Raw genomic sequence first — 23,321 nt, forward strand, 5'->3', positions numbered from 1 at the left:
TAAACCTGCTTGCAACCATGTTTTAAACAATTGTACCACAAAGAAGAAATATTTTCTTTCCTTGGTGGCTTCAGATTGTCACCAAATGTCACTGGGCATTCAAGTCCTCCGACCCTAAAGTTAGCTTTGCCAGGAGGAAAGAAGAATAACTAGAAATTAAAACATAAGTCAAAAAGATGTAGCACACCATTTTTTCCATGAAAAAAAAAATTAGTGACATAGGAACATTTTGCATCATGCATTATGCAAACATTATGCAAACATTATGCAAAAGGTAACTTGTTGCCTAACTTAAAGCTATTTGAAATTTTCTTAACTGCTATGGATGGTTGTTGCTGAAACTCAGAGGATGAGAGAAAGCATAGTTAAGCTTAGATATGTCTCTGAAGGCATAGGAAAGGGAGAATATCTCTAAGATCCCAGTAATTTGTTTTTTCCTGGGAACGCAGCCCTTGATGCCATCACAAGTGATCCTGTCCATTGGTCAATGGTATGACTTGTGATGCTACCATTGGTCAATCAAATATATACCAGGTCAACAATGCCCATGGTCAACACCTTCAAAATTGTGAGTTCATACAGTCATTCAACAAACATCTATACCTCACCTCCTCCATGCTGGCCCCTAGGCCATGCTCTGAGTATTATACACAGTTCCTGCCTTTAAGGTGTTTAAAGTGAACAGTATGCAGTCAGAGGCAGAGTTCTCTGAAAGCAGAGGACACAATCCAAACTAGAAATTCTCCAGCCAAGTCATAAAGAAAATAGACAATTCGGCCAGGTGCAGTGGCTCACGCCTGTAATCCCAGCACTTTGGGAGGCCGAGGCAGGCAGATCACCTGAGGTCAGGAGTTCGAGACCAGCCTGGTCAACATGGTTAAACCCCATCTCTACCAAAAATATGAAAAATTAGCCGGGCATGGTGGCTTGTACCTGTAGTATTAGCTACTTGGGAGGCTGAGACACGAGAATCACTCGAACCCAGGAGGCAGAGGTTGCAGTGAGCTGACATCACACCACTGCACTCCAGCCTGGGTGACAGAGTGGGACTCCATCTCAAAAAAAAAAAAAAAAAAGAAAAGAGAAAAGAAAATATACAATTCACCCAGCCCAAAAAGAAAGAACATACACAATTCCACCTTTGAAGATCTGTGAATAGTCAGATGAGGCTGAAAGACTTACATAAAAGGGAGAAGTAGAGAGAGAGACAAAGCCAGAGAGAAAAGCATGAAGGGTTCTGTAATGCTTGTGAGCTTACACTATCCTACTGGCCATGGCAAGACACTAAAGGATTATGATGGAATGAACTGGGGAGATCCCATTTGTTCCTTATAAGCAGCACTCTGATGAGAATAAGGAGAATCATTTTGGCAAGATTGGAGGTAGAGAAAAAAGTTAGGAGCTGGGTGCATTGACAGGAAGATAGTGATCTGATATGGCCAGTTGGAGTGGAGAGAAAGGTGATGGGTACAAAATGTATTAATAGGATAGCTCTAGGGTAAATAGAATTTAAAGATAGACACTATGTGTAGATAGAAGTAGGGGGGAAATTGACAATTCCAAATTTTCTTGCTTGAACAGCAGACAGATGGAGTTTCATTCATTGTGCATCTAGAAGTAGTGCAAATTAGAGAAAAAATAATTAATTTGGCTTGGACCATTCTGGTACAAAGGTCCAGTAAGCAGATATTGGGATAGGCAGCTGAGTAGAGGCAATTGAGCAGTAATATTGGTTAGAAACTCGTGATCTTATTGACTGTCATAGAAGTAATAAGCAAAAATGAGTTCATCCAGAGAAAAGGTGTCAAGTCTAAAGAGAAGAGTCTACATAGAGAAAGACATTTAAGCAGTAAATGTGGTAAGGTGACACTGTAATAGAAGTTTCTACAGAGTATAGTGGGAACAGAAAAGACTGTGTGGCCTGCTCTACTTGGGAAGCTCTAGAAGTTTTATTAAAGCCAGTTTTATTAAGTTGAGTGTAGTAAGTTGAGTAGGCTGTCATAGACAAGGCAAGAAAGATCATGACAAGCAGAGGGCATAGCTAAAGAATGGCATGAAAAGGTGAAGCAGCACAAAATGTTTGGGAAAACCACATACAGTTTTAAACTGCTAGAGGGTAGGATACACAGAGAGGTAAGAAAAAATTTGTCAACACGTGAAATTAATGAAGTGGCCAGAGACTAAATCATAAAGGCTCCTGTGTTCTAGTGCTTAGGAGTTAGGGTTTTATCACCTGTGAATCTCAGTTCCTTTGATGGAAAATAGTTATAATTGTGTATACCTGCAACCTGAGGATTACAGATAGTATGTGTCAGGTCTCTAGCATGATGCCTGGGACACAGACCCATGAAGTCAATGTCAGCTATTACATTGCTATTAAATAGAACTCTCATTTGGGCCCCAATGTGGAAGATGGATTGAAGGTGTAGAAAAGGGGGTACAATACTGACTATAGGTAGAGGACTTGAGAAGCCAGTTCATCACTCTAGGCCACAACCATGGGGCCAGGTCTAAGGAGTAGCCATGGGAGCAGAAAGGAAGAGAGTGAGCTGAGAGACATTAAGGAGCTAGAGTCAACCACCTGGGAGCTAGAGGGAGTAGGGAAGGGATCAGAGAAGTGAAGAAGGATTCTCCATGATCTGGCTTACCTACTTGGGTGATATCATCTATTAAACTGGGAATCTTCAAGGAAGAACACATCGATGAGGTAGTAAGCGTAGTTTGGGATTTTTTTTCTTTTTTTTGAGACAGAGTTTTGGTTTTGTTGCCCAGGCTGGAGTACAGTGGCGCAATCTCGGCTCACTGCAACCTCCACCTCCCGGATTCAAGTGATTCTCCTGCCTTAGCCTCCTGAATAGCTGGGATTACAGGCACGTGCCACCACACCCAGATAATTTTTTGTATTTTTAGTAGAGATGGGGTTTCATCATGTTGGCCAGGATGGTCTCGAACTCCTAGTTTGAGATTTTTAGTTGGGGCCAGGAGTATGGAATACACATATACGGCAGTTGGATATACATGTCTGGAGTCCTTTCTAGGAGAGAAAGGGGTAGTCTTGGAGAATTCACAGGATGAGAAGAGCAATGGGACCAAGAGAGTGTCCCAAGGAATGCCAACATTTAAGGAACGGTAAGGAAAGAGAAGTTGGATTTAAAAATACATTGATTTTCATTATTCATGGCAGTTACGTTCTCTGAAGCCACTGTGAACCCTGGATTAGAAAATGCTGAGCTATTTCTTTTAGGGGAAATACAGGGTTAGGTTCCTGCAAACCTCTGGTCACGACGTTTTCACCAACTTATCAGTGGTAACCTTGTTTTGTGTGTGTTTCTGTTTAAAAATAACATATTTAATCTACATTGTCAATTTATTAATGTTGAACTCATGCCCGAACAAAGTTTATCTAACACTTATTTTCTTCATAAGGCATAGTACAGCTTTCTTGAGCTTGGAAACACTAAACAGCACTTCAGTACTAGGCCTGGGGCTATTTTAAACAGTAAAGTCATCAACAAAAAGCACAAATATGTGAAAAATGCGCACTGAATAGGCCGCGATAAAGAAACTTCTTAATAGTATGGGAACTGAAACGGGAAAGCAAAGCATCACCTTGGTCAGCCTCAGCTGAGAGCATGCCCATCAGGAAGCTCAAATTTTGTGCTCCTCGGCATACATTTGTGAGTGACCTCAAAAACCCTGTCAGGATCACTTTTGGAGTTACAAAAAAATTTTAGCATAGGCAAATTTGCAAAAAACAGACTCCATAAATAATAAAGGTTGACTACATGTATATTCAGGGAAAGGAATGGTCATTCTTGAGAGAAATCAGTGCTGAAAGAGACAATCAGTCTAAGAAGAAAACAAATAATAGTGTTACATTCCACCTAGAGCTTAAGTAAAATGCAGACTAGAAGAATGCATTGGATGTTGTGAATAGAAGGTTAATTGCTGGCATTTGTTAGAGGACTTGTGGGACTAGTGGGAGGGTTTGAAGCAATAGTTCAGTTGCTGAGTTAGAGAATAATTGCGGGGTAAAGAAACGGAGGGAGAAGAAGCACTTGTTTTCGGATGCTTTGTGGTGCTATTCAGAGGGGAATACATTCAACATTGAAATGAAAGCTCTGTGAGGATAGGGGTTTTCTTCTCCTGCACTCATTGCTGCTTTCTTAGTACCTAGAACAGTTCCTGGAACATAGCAGGTGCTCAACACATACTATTACCAATGGGCCTGATCTGACAGAGCTAGGAGGGGCTTTTAAAATCATATTCCCAACACTTTACAACAAAAACTGAAACCAAGAATGCTTGTGATTTTTGTATATTGATTTTGTATCCTGAGACTTTGCTGAAGTTGCTTATCAGCTTAAGGAGATTTTGGGCTGAGACAATGGGGTTTTCTAGATATACAATCATGTCATCTTCAAACAGGGACAATCTGACTTCCTTTTTTCCTAATTGAATACCCTTTATTTCCTTCTCCTGCCTGATTGCCCTGGCCAGAACTTCCAGCACTATGTTGAATAAGAGTGGTGAGAGAGGGCATCCCTGTCCTGTGCCAGTTTTCAAAGAGAATGCTTCCAGTTTTTGCCCATTCAGTATGATATTGGCTGTGGGTTTGTCATAGATAGCTCTTATTATTTTGAGATACGTCCCATCAATACCTAATTTATTGAGAGTTTTTAGCATGAAGGGTTGTTGAATTTTGTCGAAGGCCTTTTCTGCATCTATTGAGATAATCATGTGGTTTTTGTCTTTGGTTCTGTTTATATGCTGGATTACATTTATTGATTTGCGTATGTTGCACCAGCCTTGCATCCCAGGGATGAAGCCCACTTGATCATGGTGGATAAGCTTTTTGATGTGCTGCTGGATTCGGTTTGCCAGTATTTTATTGGGGATTTTTGCATCAATGTTCATCAAGGATATTGGTCTGAAATTCTCTTTTCTGGTTATGTCTCTGCCAGGCTTTGGTATCAGGACAATGCTGGCCTCATAAAATGTGTTAGGGAGGATTCCCTCTTTTTCTATCGATTGGAATAGTTTCAGAAGGAATGGTACCAGTTCCTCCTTGTACCTCTGGTAGAATTCGGCTGTGAATCCATCACGTCCTAGACTCTTTTTGGTTGGTAAGCTATTGATTATTGCCACAATTTCAGAGCCTGTTATTGGTCTATTCAGAGATTCAACTTTTTCCTGGTTTAGTCTTGGGAGGGTGTGTTTGTCGAGGAATTTATCCATTTCTTCTAGATTTTCTAGTTTATTTGCGTAGAGGTGTTTGTAGTATTCTCTGATGGTACACTGTATTTCTGAGAGACATAGATCAATGGAACAGAACAGAGCCCTCAGAAATAATGCTGCATATCAACAACTATCTGATCTTTGACAAGCCTGACAAAAACAAGCAATGGGAAAAGGATTCCCTATTTAATAAATGGTGCTGGGAAAACTGACTAGCCATATGTAGAAAGCTGAAACTGGATCCCTTCTTTATACCTTATACAAAAATTAATTCAAGATGGATTAAAGACTTACATGTTAGACCTAAAACCATAAAAACCCTAGAAGAAAACCTAGGCAATACCATTCAGGACATAGGCATGGGCAAGGACTTCATGTCTAAAACACCAAAAGCAATGGCAACAAAAGCCAAAATTGACAAATGGGATCTAATTAAACTCAAGAGCTTCTGCACAGCAAAAGAAACCACCATCAGAGTGAACAGGCAACCTACAGAATGGGAGAAAATTTTTGCAACCTACTCATCTGACAAAGGGCTAATATCCAGAATCTACAATGAACTCAAACAAATTTACAAGAAAAAAACAAACAACCCCATCAAAAAGTGGGCAAAGGACATGAACAGACACTTCTCAAAAGAAGACATTTATGCAGCCAGAAAACACATGAAGAAATGCTCATCATCACTGGCCATCAGAGAAATGCAAATCAAAACCACAGTGAGATACCATCTCACACCAGTTAGAATGGCCATCATTAAAAAATCAGGAAACAACAGGTGCTGGAGAGGATGTGGAGAAATAGGAACACTTTTACACTGTTGGTGGGACTGTAAACTAGTTCAACCATTGTGGAAGTCAGTGTGGCGATTCCTCAGGGATCTAGAACTAGAAATACCATTTGACCCAGCCATCCCATTACTGGGTATATACCCAAAGGACTATAAATCATGCTGCTATAAAGACACATGCACACGTATGTTTATTGCGGCACTATTCACAATAGCAAAGACTTGGAACCAACCCAAATGTCCAACAATGATAGACTGGGTTAAGAAAATGTGGCACATATACACCATGGAATACTATGCAGCCATAAAACATGATGAGTTCATGTCCTTTGTAGGGACATGGATGAAACTGGAAACCATCATTCTCAGTAAACTATCGCAAGGACAAAAAACCAAACACCGCATGTTCTCACTCACAGGTGGGAATTGAACAATGAGAACTCATGGACACAAGAAGGGGAACATCACACTCCGGGGACTGTTGTGGGGTGGGGGAGGGAGGAGGGACAGCATTAGGAGATACACCTAATGCTAAATGACGAGTTAATGGGTGCAGCACACCAACATGGCACATGGATACATATGTAACAAACCTGCACATTGTGCACATGTACCCTAAAACCTAAGGTATAATAATAATTAAAAAGAAAAAAGAAAACTGAAACCAATGAGGTTGAGCAATTTGTCTATAGTCACACAGCTAGCTAGTGGCAAAACTATGCTAGAAACCCAACGCTCCTCACTTTTACTTCAGTGTACTTTTTTTATTTACGATGGGACCAAAGATGAGATAAATGGAAATGGAGCAAAAATATGTTGCTTCCTCATTACAACAGCAATTGCCACATATGGACAGGCTGGATAGGCTTCCAAAGTGAAGAAAACGAAGGGAAAAGCCATGTGTATACTGTGACCCCATTTTTGTAAAATAAGAATAATCTGACCTGGTGCTGTGGCTCATGCCTATAATCCCACCACTTTGGGAGGCCGAGGCAGGCGGATCACCTGAGGTCAGGAGGTCGAGACCAGCCTGGCCAACATAGTGAAACCCCATCATTACTAAAAATACAAAAATTAGCCAGGCATGGTGGCAGGTGCCTGTAATCCTAGCTACTCAGGAGGCTGAGGCAGGAGAATCACTTGAACCCAGGAGGTGGAGGCTGCAGTGACCCAAGGTAGTGCCACTGCACTCCAGCCTGGGCAAGAGAGCCAGACTGTCAAAAAAAAAAAAAAAGGAAAGAAAGAAAGAAAAAAGAAAGAAAAAGAAGAAGAAGAATCTAGCTGGCATACCTATTGAAAAAAATTGAGGATCACTAGACTATTAAAGCGGTTTTCTCTGCAGGTAGAATTATGAGGCACCTTCACTTTTTACAATACATATTTCTTCAGTGTTTAAGTTTTATTTAATGTATATATTACTTCTGTTGACAAAAATAAATTTTAAAAACACTTTAAGAGTTTATAGAAAAAATTCTATTACTCTTAGAACTGGATTGTACAATGTTGTCTAAGTAGGAAATTAGGAGATCTTTGGCCAACATGTAAAACAAGTTTTGTGAAGTCACCTGCCACACCCTGGAACAGCCATGGAAGGTTCCTTCAAACATCAGAGCAATCTAGAAGGAGAATAGGAGAAGATACAATTGCTACTGTAAAGTAGGAGAAAGAGAAGGTGATGGGAAGAAAGAGAGAGACATTCCCACTGTGAGAGGCTGAGGTGTGCTAAAAACAAACCGCAGAGAATCGAGGGATTAATAACAAAGGCTCCTACTGAGAAAGAAAATGACTCAGAGATTTGTAGTATCAAGAATAGAGGGTTTCCTGCCCACTCCTACTCCCACCTCCTTGCCCAGCTCACAGTCACCCAAGCACGCACACACAGCTCTGCCGTGCTCCTGTGTGCAGTTTGCAAGGTATTAAACCCTCAGATCCAACTCCATCAGGGCTGCTTGAGGATTCAGGGAAATAGTTAAGCCAGCAGCAGGCTCATAATAAGTTATTACCGTGGTAGTTGAATGAAAAGGCAATCTCAGTTTGTATACACCTTAGGGAAAGTCACAGATTTATTTCATGCTACGTATACATTTTCTCTTAATTAAACAATGTTCTATAGCATTATTGGAAGTGCAAATCATTGAGTGTACAATTGTCCTGCTTGAAGACAATCCAGAGAGCTTCTCACACAGTGGTTATGTTTTTTGAGAACACAGTTTAGGGGGAAAAAAGATGGTTTAGGGGGCTTGTTAGCCAAGTTCAGAGCTCTAAATTCATAGTATCTTTTTTAAAGTCAGTAAGCAAAAAGTTTAGAACTCCAAGACATGCATCAAGCGTAATGCTTTCAATTTAGATGCCACTTGGTAGCAATTAGACATTCCCAGCATTGGTTTCTCAGTGCTCCTCCAATGAGGCTCCTTCCCTAGAATCATTTCAAGCATCCAAGTAGAACAGGAGGCCTCCACCCCTCTCATTCCCAAATTCACAGGCTCCTCATGCCTCCTGGCAAATTAGGGGGTGAAAAGGAGCATCGTGTATCATCCAGCTCCAAGCACGTAAGGGCCCACTGCTGCTTCCCCTGCAAGGTGATTCGTGATAAAGATACCTAGTCCTACTATATATTGATGTGTAAAAATGTGAAACTTGTATACTTAAGGTAACTGACAGGGGCCACTCTCTTTCTCATTGAAAGCACTAAAGGATTTTCTCTCTTCCCTAAAAGAAATATCACAAGGCCCCAAATATTATTGAGGCTATAAAGACTTAATAATTAATGTAGAGTGGTACTGCTAAATGAATTCACACATAGACCAATGGAAAAGATGCAGAGTCAGAATTATAAGCAAATGCCTATGGGGATTTGGTATATGATAAAGGCTGCATCTCAAATCAGTCAAGATAATTTTTAAACAGAACAGTGGTGGGGCGATTGGGTAGTCAGGGGCAAAAGGACAAAGTTAGATCCATAACTAACATAATACTCATCAGAATAAACTCCAAATAATTCAAAGATTTAAAGATGAGGGGGAAAGGAATTGTCAAAATATGATAAAACGCAGGCAAATCCCTTTGTAACATCAGTGTAGGGAAGGCCTTTCTAACTATGGTTGAAAATCCAGAGAGTACGAGAGAGTAATGATGCTTAACTACGTAAACAAACAAAAGCCATCTGAAGGCAAAAGAGTAGTAATAATAATAACACACCAAGGCAAAGTCAAAAAATAAGTGGCAAACCCGCAAAAATATTTGTAACTCATCTCAGGCATAGACTCCCCTGCACATATTTTTCACAGAAAGGAAATATACCCTTAAACATATGAAAATATTCTCAACCTCAGTCATGAAAAAAAAACAACTATTAAGTCAGAACTGCACTAGGAAACCATTTCTCGCCTATCAGATTGGCAAAAATCCAGTGTGACAACACACTCTGTTGGCAGGGCAGTGGGACACTCTCTTATCTGATGCTAGTGGGACAGTCCTGTGAAGGACAATTTGGCAATAACCATGTAAAGCACATTTACTCTTCGACCCAGCAATCCTACTTCTGGGAGTTTATCCTACAGATACCACTGCATAAGCAAATTCATCGCAATGTTTTTTGTAATTACAAGACTGCAAACAACCTAAACGCCCATTCATGGAGGCTGGTTAGATACGCTGTAGGACAGGTACACGAGGAATACTCTGCAGATGTAAACAGTAAAAAGTACATGTTCTGTATGTATTTTTAAAATATTTAGAGTAAAAAAGATGAGGACAGAGTGCAGCTTTTGTGTAAAAAAAAAAAGAATAAACAGGTATTTATATTTGCATTTGAAAAGGATGAGATGAATATGCAAGAAACTAATAAAAATGCTTACTAATTTAGAGGGAGAATCAGGGTGAATGGGGACAAGGGTAGAAATAAAATACGTTTTTATATGTAATTGCTTTATATTGTTTTGATTTTGAACTATACATGTATATATTATTTATTGAATGAATGAATTTAAATTTTAAGGAACTATAATGTTGGCATAGAGTAAGATATAAAGACCAAAAAATACCCCATGCTTTTGCCTCCTCCATTCGTTGTAACAAGTAAATCACATCCTCAGGTAAAGATTTGTCCAAGCCTTGCAGAACTATGCTTTCCTAGGGACATTTATTGAGTCGCTCTTTTTCCCGCTGAAGGAAGGTTTATTACATGACAGGTGGAGAGGAGCCTCTACTTGCAGAATGACACAGGAATAGGAGCTCTATCTGCTCAGACACAGGAATGAGATCACAGGCAGACTTCATATTTGAAGGGAAGGCAGGACATGAGAGCACTGGCGTGTGGTTGGAGATAAACTGCCATTATAATCCCTCACCCAAGACAGGGAATCTGGAATATACTGTGCAGGAGAGCTGAACAAAGCAGGACTCTACAGTCAAGGGACTGCAGCTTGCAGATTCAGTCTGCCTCATATGGGCTACATTTTCTATGAGAAGCATTATACCATGGTGCTCAAGACCAGCAACATACCTGGTCTCCAAGACCAGTTAGGATGGCTTGCAGCCCCAACTACACCATTTATGAAGGGTATGGACTTGGCGAAGTTACTCAGCTTCTGTAAACCTCAGTTTCCTCATCTGTAAAATACAGGTAATAATAGGCAAAATTACATAAGATTATGCACATTCAGGCATTTGGTACAATGTCTGACACATAGTAAGTGCCTAGTAAATAGAAACCATTCATGTAATTTGGCCTGTACTAAAGGGAGCCTGTTCTTTATCTCATCAAGGCTGCACATCATTGCAAGGTTTTGTTGTTGTTTGTTTGTTTGTTTGAGATGGGCCCTCACCATGTTGCCCAGGCTGGTCTCAAACTCCTGGGCTCAAGCAATCCTCTTGCCTTGGCGTCCCCTGTTGCATTTTGAAGGAGGGACATCGGATACTTGCACTATCTCCCTTTTATTTTATTTTCCATTTCAACTCATATTTTAAGTTAAAGAGTAAGACCCCCATTTTCACAGCTCCTGATGGAGCCATGTGAGTGAAGGTGTGCATGTGAGTGAGGCTAGTCTCCCAAGAGAACCTACTCTTCATATGCAAACCTGGAGGGGGACCCCGCACAGCGGGAAACAGGCCACTTACAGCAATTTAATCACGGGTGGGAGAAAATCTAAACTAAGTTTGGACATCTTTGATTGAACTCAGCGCATCCTTTACAACCAGTTAAATCATTAGACTTCAGAAAATCTTTTCAATGTGGGTGCCAAACAGCCAGTTTGGCTTTAGCTGTTTTGTAGTCACCTTGGTTCCTCAATTTTCTCATCTCATTGTTCATGATAACAGTAATATCTGTACCTGAGGGAAGATTCCGTAAATACTTTACTTGGTAACTAAGAAATGAGCCACTACCAGAGAAATCATTTCACTGCCACATCAGTGCAGGGGAGTTTAGCTGTTATTTTCTCAGATATCGTAAGCTCTAAGAGGCTGATGCTTATCTGAGAATCCAATTTAAGGAAATTGCGCATACTTAAATCTAGTGGTATTTCTATGGCCATTTCACAATTTTATAAGGAGGAATCAATTTAATAAGAACTTTATTGGAATCAATACATTTGATTGGCCTAGTTTCAAAAGCACCTTGGCAATGTTACATTCTCAAAAATCAGCCACATATGAAACCAGTGTGCATGCAAGGATATTTATGAAGTACTTAGTGAAACTCGCTAAATTATCAAAGAAGATGGGGGAGGCTGCTATGACTTGGAAAGGCCAGATGGAAAAAGCATAGACTGAAATAGAGTCGCTTCATAGTTAACACACTGAGGCCCAGAAGTAGACCAGTCTCATTTTAAATTTCTCCTCTACCCCCTACTAATTTTGTGAAACTCAGAAAATTTCTGAACCTCTCACCTCAGGGTCCTCCTCTGAAGAATAAGGAAAATCATAGTAATGAGAAGTAATGAAGTCATTTGTGAATCTCAGAGGTAAAGAGATTATTTGTGAAGGGCATTTAGTACAACACTTAATATATTATAAGCATCCAAAACTACAGATATTATTTAATAAAGCTGCCACATGTAACCTGATAAATCTGTCAAATACAAATAACAATTGTCTTTATTTCTCATGGTTATTGTGGTACTAAGTGAGTTAATGTGTGTAAACAGACTAGAAGTGGGATCTTCATAAGAACTCAGTAAGTGTAAGGACTATGATGACAAAGAATCCTCCTCCTATTACTATAATTATTATCCAGTCCTTCTTTAGGGAAGAAGGAAAATTAGCCTGGAATTGAAGTTTTAATTTAATCAATAGCTTGAGCCACCTCAATTGCTGAAATTTTACCACTTTTTACCTGCAAAAAACTAGCAATTTCTTTCTTTTTTTTTTTTTTTTTTTTGAGACAGAGTCTTGCTCTGTCACCCAGGCTGGAGTACAGTGGCTTGATCTCAGCTCACTGCAACCTCTGCCTCCTGGTTTCAAACGATTCTTGTGCCTCAGCCTCCTGAGTAGCTGGGATTACAGGCGTGTGCCATCACATCCAGCTAATTTTCGTATTTTTAGTAGAGATGGGGTTTCACCATGTTGGCCAGGCTGTTCTCGAACTCCTGGCCTCAAGTGTCCGCCCACCTTGGCCTCCCAAAGTACTAGGATTACAGGCATGAGCCACTGCACCCAGCCAAAAATAGCAATTTCTTATGGTTCAATTTAATAATTGAATTTAATGTTCATTTAATTTAAAGCTGCTGTCTCAAAGAAGCAAGTGCAACTTTTCTCAGTACAACTTAATTTCATATGTGATGTCTTAAGGTTGTGCTTTTAAGGACTAGCCCCTTAGACTGGGTATTTTTATCTAGGTCACCACTTTTTTTTTTTCTAGTCAGGATCTTGCTCTGTTGCCCAGGCTAGAGTGCAGTGGAGCACCAACACAGCTCACTGTAGCCTTGACCTCCTGGGCTCAAGTGATCCTCCCACCTCAGCCTCCCTAGTAGAATAGTTGGAACTACAAGTACATGCCACCATGCATAGCTAATTTTTTTCATTATTTGTAGAGATGGGGGGTCTCCAAATGTTGCCCAGGCTGGTCTTGAACTCCTGGGCTTCAAGCAGTCCTTCCGCCTTGGCCTCCCAAAGTGCTGGAATTACAGGTGTAAGCCACGCATCCGGTCTTAGGTTACCACTTTTGACATTTACGTAGCTGTCACCAGGTGCATGGTGGTGCCCCAGGCTCAGGCTCCATGGGAAAGCCACCTGAGCTCTCCTAGGCAAGCCCAAAATACAGCTTTATTAACTATCTAGTGCAATTATTTTTACCAAGCTCTAATTACTTAGTAAAAGCAATATGCAATTTAGACTAAGGTATTTTTTATAAACAAAAATGAATATGTGGGTCCACTGTGACACCATTCTTCTACTGACATAGTTGAATGGCTGTCTTTGCGTGTTTAGAATAAACTTGGTATTCTTTACTCTTCTCTAATGAAAACCTTTTCATTTTTCACTTATACCCCAAATGTCAAAAAAATTGTATGAGGCTCCTCATAGATCTTCAGTCAGAATCTCTTGCTGTCAGTTGAACTTTGGCATGTAACTCTCAGCTGGCTATGATTTCAGACGAAGCTGGAGGTGCCCACTCATCCACCTCTCCAAAGCAGTAGAGATGAATGTAACGTGGCTTTGAAGGCAAAAGATCTGAGTTTGGGTTTCAACTTAGCCTCAACTTTCTTACTGGCAGAAGAAAGACAGTACTCACAAGATCATTGGAAAAATTGAATTAAATAATGTAGACTCCTCATGGATCTAGAGTCAGAATCTCTTGTTTTCAGTTGAACTTTGGCATCTAACTAACTCTCAGCTGGTCACGGATTTGAGAGGAAGCTGGAGGTGCCCCTCATCTGCTTATTACTGATGACTGTTACTTCCCTTCTAGTAATAACTGATGTGTATTGAGTGTTTGCTGTGTACAGGTGGCTATGTAAGAATCCTGTGTGGACCTGCTTGTTTAATTCTTATGTGAGGAACCCAACACAGGCTTAGAAAAGCCCGGTAACTTGCCTAAGATGACATAGTACCTATCAAAGCAGAGATCTGAACCCAGTCAAAGCCCACAGCCCGTGTGTTTAATCACTGCACCTCCCATAGAGATGCTTTTCTGAAAAAAAAATCACAAGCTGATGAACACTTTGTATTTTCACTTATCAAATGTATAGAACTTGTACAACTAAAGGGGCTTGGAGAAGTGGCTCTCAACTGGTTCTTGCAGAGACACCTCTGATGGTGCTACAACTTTCTGAAGAGCTAAAATAGTGCCCACAAAGTGCAGGCTACAAGCTCGGGTGTACCAGAAACACAATTTTATTTATTTTTCACTATAATAGTACTTAACTTCTCTTCAAAGTCCCATTCAGGTGGGTGGTAGAATGGGGCCAACTTCAGGCACTTGTAATCAAGAATCTTTCTAACTTTTGTATTATCTCTATGGCTGACACTACTTTTCTGCCCACCAGAGTGGGGAGGAAGGAAGCCGGTCCTGTGTCATCACCTGTCCACTCTTTTTATTTTTTTCTTTTGAGACAGGGTCTCTCTGTGTCACCCAGGCTTGAGTGCAGTGGCACGACCTCGGCTCAAGCAGTCCTCCTACCTCAGCCTCCTGAGTAGCTGGGACTACACGCATGTGCTACCATGCACTGCTATTTTTTTTTTTTTGTAGAGACGGGGTTTCACCATGTTTCCTGGGCTGGTTGTGAACTCCTGATCTCAAGTGATCCATCCACATTAGCCTCTCAAAGTGCTGAGGTTATAGGCATGAGCCACAGCGCCTAGCCCCACCTGTTCACTGTCTCATCCACTGAGATGTGCACCTTCCTGAATGATCTTTGACTGTCCATGCCCACAGGCATGGCTCCATTTCAATCACTTTTGAGCCTCTCTCCAAAGTACAGAACAAATTGGAGTGGTCTCTCATAACCCTCTGTGGCCATGGGAAATTCTGGATGCTGTCGTACAACGTTTCTGCCAAGATAGGTCACAGGCCACACAGCCATTTCTAATTTTTGCCAGACATAGGGAAAGGAGGAGGCAGATTTCCAAAAGTTTGCCATCTTTCGGGACTGCACCAGGGAAGTAAGACAGAGGTCCCAAACCAGTGGTATGAGGGACAAATGCTTAACAATAAGCTCTCCAAAGAGAAAAGTTCTGATTTGTAGCAGTTGCCAATTTCTGCAGTGTAAATATTCCCACCATGGCCAATTTCAAGCAAGCAACATGACAGCACCAAATGAGGAGTTGGGAAGAAATGCTCCAGTGAGTCCTGAGGGTGAAGCTGTCTCCAGCACGCCATTGCTCCAAACGAACCAAAATGTCCACAGTCCTCACTCAGCCAACCCAGGGCTCCATTTAGGAGAGTCTCAGGGAATAGGCCCTCCTTAGGAACACACCAACATTTACCCCTTCTCTTTCCCATTTTCATTCACAGTCTGGCTGGGAGCTAGAAACACTGGCTTTGCCTGCCCACATTGTCATCCAATTTTTATCTTGCAAAAACAAAACCAAAAGCCAAGCTCTACTTCTCCAGTTATGCAGTGACAACCCTCTGATTGTAATGGCTTATGTACTATAATAGACAATCATGGCTTCTTGCCTAGTGCTGAACTGTGGGAGAAAAATAGTTTAACAGAAAATATCAGATTTGGGAGAAAGAGGTGGGAAGAATCTATATTCACTATATCAAAATAGTATCTCACTACATTACAGAGAATTCACTCCCTCTCCCATCTCCCAAAGCCCCTGCCAGCACTGTTTGTCAAGGATTCGACCACTTGTTTCCAGCCCTCTCCCAATTCCTTAGGAGGTGAAGACCCAGCATGTGCTTCAGTGAATGCCTCAAGAGTGGGCGCAGGGCTCAGACCAAAAGATGCGAACGTGCTGTACTTCCTGTTCGGATTGACCCTCCTGGCCCCTAGGCCACTGCCCTAACTACCCGTGTTTCACTTGCTAGTTACATTTTTTTAAACACCAAGTTGAAATAATTTTTATCCCTTCCAGATCTCTCACCTCCCGTAAAATAAAATTATGTATAGGAAATAAGATACAAAAGAGCAATCATAGTTAGCAATTATTGAGCTCTAACTACATGCCAGTGTTACGTACTTCAATGCATGAGATGATTTATTCTCGCAAAAATCATTTCAGAAAGTGTATAATTATTATTCCTATTTACTCAGCAACTGGAGCTCAGAGTTTGGTAACTTGCCCAGGATCACAGAGCTAACAAGTGGCAGAACATGCTGTTGTCTGACCCAATAGTATAAGCTTCATTTAAAATTAACATTTGTGGGCCAGGTGTGGGGGCTCACGCCTGTAATCCCATCACTTAGGGAGGCTGAGGTGGGAGATCACCTGAGGCAGTTCGGCCTGGCTAACATGAAAAAACCCCATCTCTACTAAAAAAATACAAAAATTAGCTGGGCTTGATGGCACACCCTTCTAATCCCAGCTACTTGGGTGGCTGTGAGGCAAGAGAATCACTTGAACTCGGGAGGCAGAGGTTTCAGCGAGCCAAGATAGCACCACTGCACTCCAGCTTGGGTGACAGAGCAAGACTCCATCCAAAAAAAAAAAAAGAAATTAACATTTGTGGCTGATTCCTTTTCTAGCTCCTTGGTGGTCTTGTTAAGATTATTAAAGAAAATCTATTGTACAGAGACTTGTGGAGATTGAATCATTCACTCAGAAAAATATGGTGAGTGAATATATTCTAAACACATCTGAGTTGGTGTCGTGCCATGTCTAGATTTGAGATGCCCTACAAAGGCCAAGGAAAAGCTGAATTCTGGAGTCCTAGAGTAAGCAGTGCCTTAGACACAAAAGAGAATGTGCTCCATGCTTGTTACAGAAAACCAGAAGGGCAAAGACAAGACAAATATTCCGTAAAGCAGGTTGGTTTGGCAGAAGGAAAAATTTGTTACATTTTTATCTTTCAGTGCACACAAAGCAACAGCGGTAAGTGACAATGGTAGTGTGTTGGTGTTGTCATTAACACACATGGGAACATGTACTCATGCACACACACAAGCCACGCAACTCATATATTTTACTGTGGCTTAGATGGACTTTTTTTTTTTATTAGCAACTAGGAAATAGAGTTTACCAAAGGGAAGCTAGCATGGGAAAAAGTAAGACTCGCTGGCTCTGCTGTTGTTCAGAGAGAAGAGGAAATGGAAACTACTTGTCACAGTACATCTAAAATTTCCTGAAGTATCAATGGAAACTAATCCTTCTCCTTATATGGAATTAACAAATAAAAAAAAAGCTAGTTGTCTAGTAAATTATTTTGTAATCTGTGACTGTGACTTTTTAAGATTAAACAGATTTCTACTTAGGTACTAAGATTAATGTGTTGTACATAGCAGAAAATGTCTGGAATTGTTGCAGGCAGTTTTAATTAGTGAATGAAAATAACCACTAAATCTATATAATAAGGAAGGTCATCAGATATTTTTCTAGAAGCTTCTCTAATAAAAAATATTCACTGTTTCTAATAAAAAATATTCACTCAGAAACATCAAGCCCAGCTAATTTTTGTATTTTTTATTTTCATTATTATTTAAGTAGTGACTGAAGAACTGTATATGTTGATATATGTCTCTACTATTCTGTATTTTTATGTCTTCAAATTATTAAAATTAATCTGAATAAAATTTTTTAGGTCCCCACATTTTGATTCTGAATGATAAAAGAAACTGACATGTTGTTAGTGTATTGATCCGTAATGTTTTTAAAGTCTTGGCAGCAAAAGAACAAAGATGGAGGCATCACGCTCCCTGACTTCAAACTATACTGCAAGGCTACAGTAACCAAAACAGCATGGTACTGGTACCAAAACAGAGATGTAGACCAATGGAACAGAACAGAGCCCTCAGAAATAATACCACACATCTACAACCATCTGATCTTTGACAAATCTGACAAAAAACAAAAAACAAAGGATTCCCTATTTAATAAATGGTGCTAGGAAAACTGGCTAGCCATATGTAGAAAGCTAAAACTGGATCTCTTCCTTATACTTTCTACGAAAATTAATTCAAGATGGATTAAAGACTTAAATGTTAGACCCAAAACCATAAAAACCCTAGAAGAAAACCTAGGTAATACCATTCAGGACATAGGCATAGGCAAGGACTTCATGTCTAAAACACCAAAAGCAATGGCAACAGAAGCCAAAATTGACAAATAGGATCTAATTAAACTAAAGAGCTTCTGCACAGCAAAAGAAACTACCATTAGAGTGAACAGGCAACCTATAGAATGGGAGAAAGTTTTTGCAATCTACTCATCTGACAAAGGGCTAATATCCAGAATCTACAATGAACTCAAACAAATTTACAAGAGAAAAACAACCCCATTAAAAGTGGGTGAAGGATATGAACAGACACTTCTCAAAAGAAGACATTTATGCAGCCAAAAAACACATAAAAAAATGCTCATCATCACTGGCCATCAGAGAAACGCAAATCAAAACCACAATGAGATACCATCTCACACCAGTTAGAATGGCCATCATTAAAAAGTCAGGAAACAACAGGTGCTGGAGAGGATGTGGAGAAATAGGAACACTTTTACACTGTTGGTGGGACTGTAAACTAGTTCAACCTTTGTGGAAGACAGTGTGGCGATTCCTCAAGGATCTAGAACTAGAAATATCATTTGACCCAGCCATCCCATTACTGGGTATATACCCAAAGGATTATAAATCATACTGCTATAAAGACACATGCACACGTATGTTTACTGAAGCACTATTCACAATAGCAAAGACTTGGAACCAACCCAAATGTCCATCAATGATAGACTGGATTAAGAAAATGTGGCACATATACACCATGGAATACTATGCAACCATAAAAAATGATGAGTTCATGTCCTTTGTAGGGACATGGATGAAGCTGGAAACCATCATTCTCAGCAAACTATCGCAAGGACAAAAAACCAAACACTGCATGTTCTCACTCATAGGTGGGAACTGAACAATGAGAACACTTGGACACAGGAAGGGGAACATCACACACTGGGGACTGTCGTGGGGTGGGGGGAGGGTGGAGGGATAGCATTAGGAGATATACCTAATGTAAATGGTTAATGGGTGCAGCACACCAACATGGCACATGTATACATATGTAACAAACCTGCACGTTGTGCACATGTATCCTAGAACTTAAAGTATAATAAAAAAATTAAAAATAAAAAATAAATAAATAAAAAACAAAACAAATGTCTTGGCAGCAATGATTCATAGTAATTTATTTTATTTATTTATTTACTTATTTATTTTTGAGATGGAGTCTTGCCCTGTCGCCCAGGCTGGACTGTAATGGCACTATCTCGGCTCACTGCGACCTCCGCCTCCCGGGTTCAAACAATTCTCCTGCCTCAGCCTCCTGAGCAGCTGGAATTACAGGCACCTGCCACCAAACCCAGCTACTTTTTGTATTTTTAGTAGATATGGGGTTTCACCATGTTGGCCAGGCTGGTCTCGAACTCCTGATCCCGTGATCCACCCACCTAGGCCTCCCAAAGTGCTGGGGATTACAGGCGTGAGCCACCGCACCTGGCCAGTAATTGATTTAAATGATCATGCTAGGGTATTTGTTAGTGCCAGGTATATGTTTTCAAATTAGTAAAGCACTTCAGATGTTTCATCTTTGCAAAATTACAAGTTAAACTTTAATATTACTCATTCCTTGTGGAACCAAAATTTAGAATTGCCATACAACTTATTTTCGATTTTCTTTTGGTTTCCCGAGAACCTTAACTGTTTTGACCTGAATAGTTTTTTGACAGGAACATTGAATGCTAAGGTACTCACTGTGGGCAAATTTTTCCTGAGATGCCCAAACTCTGACTATCATTGAAGTTATGAGTGTAAAGCGCCTACATCTTCCCATAATGTGTGGCATTTGGGTTAGTTTATATTTTCTTCTTAAAATTACAAAACTGAGTTTTATTTAATTCATCTTATTCAAAAAAACTTGCAGCAAACATAGGAAATCTTTGATATTGGACACGCATTCAGTCAGGGACCAACCTTGACTATCTTTCCTTTCATCAGTAATTATCGTGGGTACTTTATCTCTGCATTTCCTGACTCAAAGCTGATAACATCTCCAATTCATGGTTACGCTAATATAGTTTGCATATATCAGGTAATTAGTTCCACCTTCTAGAGTCGCTGAGTCACAACACTGTAGTCAGTCTTTTTTTGCTTTACCACATAACGGAAATAGACAAATCATTTCAGCACCCCTACCTGAAACTGCCTCTGGGTAAGCTGAATGTAGGTCACAACTGATAGGTCTGTGATGAGAGGCCACGATTTCAGGGTACCCTGTCACCTGCTTGTTAGATTTAACCCTAGCCTCTCTAAAACACGGCTTTTTTTCTTGTTGTTTTAATGAAAATTTGCCAACATAATAAAACTAAACATTTTGAAGTGAATAACATTTAAATAGCATATATGAAAACTTTACAGACCTTATGCCATTTAATCTGAAAACTAAATTGGTGAGTTATCTTAATTTGCAAGATGAGGAATACAAGCTCAAAGTTCAACTGGCTTGCTCAAGGTGGAGTTAGGATTAGAACCTAGGCTACTATAACCCCAAAGCCAGTTGTTCCGAAACTACCTATGAGAATCATCTGAAAGATCACACATATAGATTCCTAGGCCATCTCTGCATAGTCTCCCTCTGTAAGTCTATTGTTATTTGTGGCTCGTTTTTATTTTCTAGGTGGACTTCAGCCAAGAAAATAAACTAAACCCAACCATTTTTATAAGCCAAGGAATATGTCAGTGGTATAATAAATATTAAAGCAGCTTATCTTGAGCTGGCTTTCTGAAGTAGATTGTTTTCTCTGTCAGGCAAGTGATATGGAAAGTATAGGAGAGCCTGAGGTAGTGGCTAGTGATGGGCTTGTAAACCGCCTCCCAGTAAATGGGAGAAGCACTAATTTATGGCATCTGTTGATTTCAGTGGTGTAAATACTCCCACCATGGCCAATTTCAAACTACTGATAACTTTAACAACTTGCTCACAATATTCTTATTTAATGATTGGCCCATGAGTCAGCTCCAGCATAATACTGGCATGTAGACTGTATAGGGGAGAAACTGAACAATTTCCCAGCATTATCTAAATTGTCCATTCTGTGGTTTGAATTGGTGTAAACTCCCCAAACATTACCCTACCTGTTGGCCTCATGTTCTGATTTCCAAAGGTGGCTTAGTGTCCCCCAGGTCCTCATTTCTCAATTTCCAGATACGCTTTATATGGATATAGGGCAGAATGAAACTATGGATGGAGACTAGTGGGTAGAGCACTTCGTAGAAGAGAAATGGATGCCATCTTTAAGATGACGGCTCCTTTGCTCTTACCTGCCACATGGCAGGAGTTGCAGGATGGGGAGCTGCCTCCTGTATGCGAGCTTCAGGGTGGGAATGAAACATGACATATGATTTAAAGAAGCTTGGCTCTAAGCCTGAGAGCAAAGGGCTGGGTCTTTCTGTGACTCCACTTGCCATGGGAGAAAGACACGTATGGTTAGATTGCAGTCAGCATTAGCAAGAAAGTTCATCAGCACGGAGCTGAAGAAATCAGTAGCCTGCTTTTAGTCCATGAGTTAAGCTCATGGGGCAAGTTGGCTTCTCAGAGACCCCATGTTACCAGATCCATTGGTGCACAACCCTAGCTAGTCCAATGACACAGACTGTTGTTTGGCCTGGAGTAGTCTCTATCAGCAGAATCACCTTGGGAAACTGAGTAATGGTGGTTTGACAGACTGGGCCCTAAGCACACTAACATGACTACCACTATCAGATGTAAAAGTACCAAAAACATACTCCAAAACCAAATAGAAATAATTCTGGGATCATCTACCATTTTACATTATTTGTTCCTTTGGTAAACTTCTAGAAGTCAGGATATTTTCTGGATGTCTGATGTGTGCATGCACAATTATAAGAAAAATATATAATCCATCCTTGAGCTCCCCAAGTAGCCAACCTGAACACTGCTCTACATAAGGACAAGCTTGTTTTGAATATTAGTTTGCCTTCATTCTGGTTGAATCCACTTGTACAATAATTCAATGCTCACATATTCTTTTTCCCGACTAGAAAAGGTAGACATTTATCTTCCAAGAAGGCAAAGTGGAAAATTAACTCCCAAATGAATCAACCAGAGAGAGAATTGAATCACAGTGGGACTTGCAATTTTAGCATACACACTTCAAAGGAGTTAGCGTGGGTGGATTTCGAGTAAGGAGACCTAGATTTAATTCACCAGCCTTCAGATCTTGGGCCAGTTATTTCATCTAAATCTGTTTTCCCATCTGTAAAATGAGGATATTTATGCTTAAATCTCATGGTAACATTTCCTCCTATGTACCAAGCATATTTATCATGTTATTTATCCTTGATCATCAAAACCATCCTTCAAGGGTTAATTTCGAGTTCAGAATTCCATGGGGATCCAGAGATGAGACCAGAAATTAACATGTGAAACCTCCCATGTATGTGTTTTGGTGCATTTTTATAAGGGCTCTCATATACGGATACACTGAGAATCTCAACACCTGGGGTGAAGATGGGGGAGGGGGAGGGGCAGGGAAAAGAGCAGGTAGGTGTATGCATTTTAGAAAAACTGTCCGTTGCAGTTCTGCAGTTGGCTCCCCAGTGTGGCTTGTGAGATATTAATTCAGACAGAAAGACCAAGCTACCAGTTTATAATATTTATTTGGGTATATACTGCATACTCAAAGCAGAAGTTATATTCAAGGTGAATAAAAATTGAATTACCTGGATATTCTGCAGAGAAATGAAAGCATTTATCTACACAAAGACTTGCACACCGATACTGATAGCAGTTTTATTCATTATAATCCCAAACTGAAAATAACCCCAAAGTCCACCAGCAAGTGAATAAAGAGGCAACATGCACACCAAAACATGGATGACTCTCAAAAATATTATGCTGAGTAAAAGCCAGGCATAAAGGATGCCTCCATTTATATAAAATTCCTGTAAACTAATTTATACCAACAGAAAGCAGATTATTGGTTGCCTTGGGGACCAGGGGTGGAAGGACAGACTGACTGCAAAAGAATATGAAGAAACTTTTGGGGTGATGGAAACATAATATATCATGATGGTGGTGTTAGTTTCACAGATGTGTACATCTATTCAAACTCATTGAGCTCTATTTTTTTTTAACAATTGCAGTTTTGTAAAGTATGCCTTAATAAAACTAACAAAAATTTG

Source organism: Hylobates moloch, unplaced genomic scaffold, assembly GCF_009828535.3.
Source record: "Hylobates moloch isolate HMO894 unplaced genomic scaffold, HMol_V3 SCAFFOLD_12, whole genome shotgun sequence".
NCBI lineage: Eukaryota > Metazoa > Chordata > Mammalia > Primates > Hylobatidae > Hylobates > Hylobates moloch.